Source organism: Rutidosis leptorrhynchoides, chromosome 4 (assembly GCF_046630445.1).
Source record: "Rutidosis leptorrhynchoides isolate AG116_Rl617_1_P2 chromosome 4, CSIRO_AGI_Rlap_v1, whole genome shotgun sequence".
Lineage (NCBI taxonomy): Eukaryota > Viridiplantae > Streptophyta > Magnoliopsida > Asterales > Asteraceae > Rutidosis > Rutidosis leptorrhynchoides.
In genome coordinates, this window is record NC_092336.1 from 228,410,472 (window position 1) to 228,418,293 (window position 7,822).

The window sequence follows — 7,822 nt, forward strand, 5'->3', positions numbered from 1 at the left end:
TTTCATCACTAAATTGCCAAGGACTGCAAGTGGTTTTGATACTATTTGGGTAATAGTTGATCGTCTCACCAAATCAGCACACTTCCTGCCAATAAGAGAAGATGACAAGATGGAGAAGTTAGCACGACTGTATTTGAAGGAAGTCGTCTCCAGACATGGAATACCAATCTCTATTATCTCTGATAGGGATGGCAGATTTATTTCAAGATTCTGGCAGACATTACAGCAAGCATTAGGAACTCGTCTAGACATGAGTACTGCCTATCATCCACAAACTGATGGGCAGAGCGAAAGGACGATACAAACGCTTGAAGACATGCTACGAGCATGTGTTATTGATTTCGGAAACAGTTGGGATCGACGTCTACCGTTAGCAGAATTTTCCTACAACAATAGCTACCATTCAAGCATTGAGATGGCGCCGTTTGAAGCACTTTATGGTAGAAAGTGCAGGTCTCCGATTTGTTGGAGTGAAGTGGGGGATAGACAGATTACGGGTCCAGAGATTATACAAGAAACTACCGAGAAGATCATCCAAATTCAACAACGGTTGAAAACCGCCCAAAGTCGACAAAAGAGCTACGCTGACATTAAAAGAAAAGATATAGAATTTGAAATTGGAGAGATGGTCATGCTTAAAGTTGCACCATGGAAAGGCGTTGTTCGATTTGGTAAACTAGGGAAATTAAATCCAAGGTATATTGGACCATTCAAGATTATTGATCGTGTCGGACCAGTAGCTTACCGACTAGAGTTACCTCAACAACTCGCGGCTGTACATAACACTTTCCACGTCTCGAATTTGAAGAAATGTTTTGCTAAAGAAGATCTCACTATTCCGTTAGATGAAATCCAAATCAACGAAAAACTTCAATTCATCGAAGAACTCGTCGAAATAATGGATCGTGAGGTTAAAAGACTTAAGCAAAACAAGATACCAATTGTTAAGGTTCAATGGAATGCTCGTAGAGGAACCAAGTTCACCTGGGAGCGTGAAGATCAGATGAAGAAGAAATACCCGCATCTATTTCCAGAAGATTCGTCAACACCTTCAACAGCTTAAAATTTCGGGACGAAATTTATTTAACGGGTAGGTACTGTAGTGACCCGAACTTTTCCATGTTTATATATATTAATTGAGATTGATATTTACATGATTAAATGTTTCCAACATGTTAAGCAATCAAACTTGTTAAGACTTGATTAATTGAAATATGTTTCATATAGACAATTGACCACCCAAGTTGACCGGTGATTCACGAACGTTAAAACTTGTAAAAACTATATGATGACATATATATGGATATATATATAGTTAACATGATATTATGATAAGTAAACATATCATTAAGTATATTAACATTGAACTACATATGTAAAAACAAGACTACTAACTTAATGATTTTTAAACGAGACATATATGTAACGATTATCGTTGTAAAGACATTTAATGTATATATATTGTAGTGACCCGAACTTTTCCATGTTTATATATATTAATTGAGATTGATATTTACATGATTAAATGTTTCCAACATGTTAAGCAATCAAAATTGTTAAGACTTGATTAATTGAAATATGTTTCATATAGACAATTGACCACCCAAGTTGACCGGTGATTCACGAACATTAAAACTTGTAAAAACTATATGATGACATATATATGGATATATATATAGTTAGCATGATACTATGATAAGTAAACATATCATTAAGTATATTAACAATGAACTACATATGTAAAAACAAGACTACTAACTTAATGATTTTTGAACGAGACATATATGTAACGATTATCGTTGTAAAGACATTTAATGTATATATATCATATTAAGAGATATTCGTACATGATAATATCATGATAATATAATAATTTAAAATCTCATTTGATATTATAAACATTGGGTTAACAATATTTAACAAGATCGTTAACCTAAAGGTTTCAAAACAACACTTACATGTAACGACTAACGATGACTTAACGACTCAGTTAAAATGTATATACATGTAGTGTTTTAATATGTATTTATACACTTTTGAAAGACTTCAATACACTTATCAAAATACTTCTACTTAACAAAAATGCTTACAATTACATCCTCGTTCAGTTTCATCAACAATTCTACTCGTATACAACCGTATTCGTACTCGTACAATACACAGCTCTTAGATGTATGTACTATTGGTATATACACTCCAATGATCAGCTCTTAGCAGCCTATGTGAGTCACCTAACACATGTGGGAACCATCATTTGGCAACTAGCATGAAATATCTTATAAAATTATAAAAATATGAGTAATCATTCATGACTTATTTACATGAAAACAAAATTACATATCCTTTATATCTAATCCATACACCAACGACCAAAAACACCTACAAACACTTTCATTCTTCAATTTTCTTCATCTAATTGATCTCTCTCAAGTTATATCTTCAAGTTCTAAGTGTTCTTCATAAATTCTACAAGTTCTAGTTACATAAAATCAAGAATACTTTCAAGTTTGCTAGCTCACTTCCAATCTTGTAAGGTGATCATCCAACCTCAAGAAATCTTTATTTCTTATAGTAGGTTATCATTCTAATACAAGGTAATAATCATATTCAAACTTTGGTTCAATTTCTATAACTATAACAATCTTATTTCAAGTGATGATCTTACTTGAACTTGTTTTCGTGTCATGATTCTGCTTCAAGAACTTCGAGCCATCCAAGGATCCGTTGAAGCTAGATCCATTTTTCTCTTTTCCAGTAGGTTTATCCAAGGAACTTAAGGTAGTAATGATGTTCATAACATCATTCGATTCATACATATAAAGCTATCTTATTCGAAGGTTTAAACTTGTAATCACTAGAACATAGTTTAGTTAATTCTAAACTTGTTCGCAAACAAAAGTTAATCCTTCTAACTTGACTTTTAAAATCAACTAAACACATGTTCTATATCTATATGATATGCTAACTTAATGATTTAAAACCTGGAAACACGAAAAACACCGTAAAACTGGATTTACGCCGTCGTAGTAACACCGCGGGCTGTTTTGGGTTAGTTAATTAAAAACTATGATAAACTTTGATTTAAAAGTTGTTATTCTGAGAAAATGATTTTTATTATGAACATGAAACTATATCCAAAAATTATGGTTAAACTCAAAGTGGAAGTATGTTTTCTAAAATGGTCATCTAGACGTCGTTCTTTCGACTGAAATGACTACCTTTACAAAAACGACTTGTAACTTATTTTTCCGACTATAAACCTATACTTTTTCTGTTTAGATTCATAAAATAGAGTTCAATATAAAACCATAGCAATTTGATTCACTCAAAACGGATTTAAAATGAAGAAGTTATGGGTAAAACAAGATTGGATAATTTTTCTCATTTTATCTACGTGAAAATTGGTAACAAATCTATTCCAGCCATAACTTAATCAACTTGTATTGTATATTATGTAATCTTGAGATACCATAGACACGTATACAATGTTTCGACCTATCATGTCGATACATCTATATATATTTCGGAACAACCATAGACACTCTATATGTGAATGTTGGAGTTAGCTATACAGGGTTGAGGTTGATTCCAAAATATATATAGTTTGAGTTGTGATCAATACTGAGATACGTATACACTGGGTCGTGGATTGATTCAAGATAATATTTATCGATTTATTTCTGTACATCTAACTGTGGACAAGTAGTTGTAGGTTACTAACGAGGACAGCTGACTTAATAAACTTAAAACATCAAAATATATTAAAAGTGTTGTAAATATATTTTGAACATACTTTGATATATATGTATATATTGTTATAGGTTCGTGAATCAACCAGTGGCCAAGTCTTACTTCCCGACGAAGTAAAAAATCTGTGAAAGTGAGTTATAGTCCCACTTTTAAAATCTAATATTTTTGGGATGAGAATACATGCAGGTTTTATAAATGATTTACAAAATAGACACAAGTACGTGAAACTACATTCTATGGTTGAAATATCGAAATCGAATATGCCCCTTTTTATTAAGTCTGGTAATCTAAGAATTAGGGAACAGACACCCTAATTGACGCGAATCCTAAAGATAGATCTATTGGGCCTAACAAACCCCATCCAAAGTACCGGATGCTTTAGTACTTCGAAATTTATATCATATCCGAAGGGTGTCCCGGAATGATGGGGATATTCTTATATATGCATCTTGTTAATGTCGGTTACCAGGTGTTCACCATATGAATGATTTTTATCTCTATGTATGGGATGTGTATTGAAATATGAAATCTTGTTGTCTATTATTATGATTTGATATATATAGGTTAAATCTATAACTCACCAACATTTTTTTTGACGTTTTAAGCATGTTTATTCTCAGGTGATTATTAAGAGCTTCCGCTGTCGCATACTTAAATAAGGACGAGATTTGGAGTCCATGCTTGTATGATATTGTGTAAAAACTGCATTCAAGAAACTTATTTTGTTGTAACATATTTGTATTGTAAACCATTATGTAATGGTCGTGTGTAAACAGGATATTTTAGATTATCATTATTTGATAATCTACGTAAAGCTTTTTAAAACCTTTATCTATGAAATAAAGGTGATGGTTTGTTTTAAAAATGAATGCAGTCTTTGAAAAACGTCTCATATAGAGGTCAAAACCTCGCAGCGAAATCAATTAATATGGAACGTTTTTAATCAATAAGAACGGGACATTTCAGTTGGTATCCGAGCATTGGTCTTATAGAACCAGAATTTTACATTAGTGTGTCTTATCGAGTTTGTTAGGATGCATTAGTGAGTCTGGACTTCGACCATGTTTACTTGAAAAATGATTGCTTAACAAATTTTCTTGGAAACTATATATTTTTAACATGTGAATATTATGTGATATATTAATCTCTTAACGCGTTTGATATTATGTGATAGATGTCTACCTCTAGAACAAGTCCCATTGACGCACCTAATAATAATGAAGAGTCAAATGTAAATTGGAATGATTCGTGGACTGATTCACAAGTTCCCGAAGAGGAACCGGAAGAAGAGTCGGAACCGGAAGAAGAATCGGAACCGGATGAAGAAATAGAACCGGTGGGGGAAATAATAAAACGGTTAAGTAAAAGAAAATCCTCAACCAACCGACCAAGGTTAATTATGGTCAATGGTGTTTCCGCCAAGGAAGCAAAATATTGGGAGGATTACCAATTCTCCGATGAATCGGATTCCGACGAGAATTCTGATGATGTTATAGAAATTACCCCAACTGAATTTAAAAAGGCAAAAGAAAATAATAAGGGAAAGGGCATAAAAATAGAGAAATCTAATTCCAACCCCGATGAACTTTATATGTATCGTCAACCCCCGAAGTCCTTAAGTTGTAACACTGACCCGGGAACCTCTAAACCACCAGGTTTTTCTAAACCAATGTGGAAAATGACGGTTCGTATTAGGAGAACATCATATATCCCTAGAAACTTTGCAAAATGAACCAAAACCGAAGAAGAAGAAACAAGCGAGTCGGAATAAGATAGTTGTATTCGTGTGGTGTAATATATGTAATATAGTGTGCTTATGCTTTATGATATATGTAAAAATTGCTTGTATTAATAAGTAATTTTTTTTTATGAATCTAACTCTTGTCTATTTTACAGTATAAAAACACAAAATGGATAGACAACCCAATATTTTAAGAGACCTACCCGGAGACATGATTGATGAAATCTTGTCTAGAGTCGGTCAGAATTCTTCGGCACAACTATTTAAGGCGAGATCAGTTTGTAAGACATTCGAAGAACGTTCCAAGAATGTCTTGATTTATAAAAGGCTTTCGTTCGGAAGATGGGGAATATCACATTGGGAAATCCATAAGTTACGATGTGTTTACTTTGACGCATATATTGTGGGGAACCCAAATGCTATTTTACGCAACGGGTTAAGAAATTATTTTGACTCAGTATATCCGAATATAGGACTTCGTGATTTAGAAAAAGCGGCTAACATGCAACATAAAGAAGCATGTTATGCTTACGGGTTAGTAATGTTCGCTTCTCACCAAAGTGAGAACAAGAACATCGGGCTACAACTATTAAACAAAACGTTCCCATAAGTGACGGAGTCGGTAATTGGGGTAAGAAATGAGGTTTTTAGGTTATTACGAGACTGTTGGTCATTACGTAACCCTCGTCCCTTTGACGACGTTACAACACGCTGTCTTATCAACGGCCATAACGGTTATGTTCCACAAGACCAAGGATGGGAAGTAGTCCTAGTAAAACCAGAATGCATGACTTGTTTCTGGACGTATGAATTACGTGTCTTTATTGCCTTTGCTGAACGACTTGTGTACTAGCTAGAATTATCTTCACAAATATCTTGTATCAAAGTTATTGTGTGCTATATTTCATGTTTTATGTAAAATAAGCGGTATTGTAAGTTTGTAAAATATCGTATAAAAGTTTGAACGCGAAATATTATTATAATCAGTTTTTCATATAAGAATTGTAGTAGTTGAATTGTATATTAGCTACTAAGTATTAACTTAACGGGTAGGTACTACCCGAATTTAAACTTATAAAACGCTAATATGAAGAAAAAGCTTTTATAAATGAGTTCATATTATGCTACGAAATACTATTAACTACTCTTAATATTCTATATGATTAACTTGTTCCATTTGACTATTTTGAAGGAAATGGCACCGACTACTCGACACACCGTGAATATGAATGAAGAGGAATTCCGTACTTTTCTAGCTTCAAACATAGCCGCAGTACAGGCTGCGCTACATACCAACAATAACCTTGGATCTAGCAGTACAGGAAATCGTGTAGGATGCACCTATAAAGAATTCACTGCCTGCAAACCTTTGGAATTTGATGGAACCGAAGGACCGATCGGATTGAAACGGTGGACCGAGAAGGTCGAATCGGTGTTTGCCATAAGTAAGTGTACTGAAGAGGACAAAGTGAAGTACGCTACGCATACCTTCACAGGTTCCGCGTTAACATGGTGGAATACCTATCTAGAGCAAGTGGGACAAGACGATGCGTACGCACTACCGTGGTCAGCATTCAAGCACTTGATGAACGAGAAGTACCGTCCCAGAACCGAGGTCAATAAGCTCAAGACCGAACTTAGAGGGTTACGAACCCAAGGATTTGATATTACCACGTACGAAAGACGATTCACAGAATTGTGCCTATTGTGTCCGGGAGCGTTCGAAGATGAGGAAGAGAAGATCGACGCGTTTGTGAAAGGATTATCGGAAAGAATCCAAGAAGATATAAGTTCACACGAGCCCGCCTCTATACAACAGGCATGTAGAATGGCTCACAAACTAGTGAACCAGATTGAAGAAAGAATTAAAGAACAGACTGCTGAAGAGGCCAATGTGAAGCAAGTCAAAAGAAAGTGGGAGGAAAACGGTGATAAGAATCACCAATACAACAACAACAGCAATTACAACAATAATCGCAACAATTATCCCAACAATCGCAACATCAATCGCAACTACAACAAACGGCCCAACAACAACAACAACAACAACAACAACAGCAACAGCAACTACAACAATCATCCCAACAACAATAATAACTGCAACAACAACAACAACAATCAGAAGCAGCTATGCCAAAGGTGTGAAAAGTATCACTCGGGGTTCTGCACCAAATTTTGCAACAAGTGTAAAAGAAATGGTCATAGCGCGGCGAAGTGTGAGGTCTACGGACCAGGGGTTAATAGAACGAAAGGAACAAATGGTGTCGGAACGAGTAATGGCGGAGCAAGTAGTGTCGGAGCAAGTTATGCCAATGTAGTTTGTTATAAATG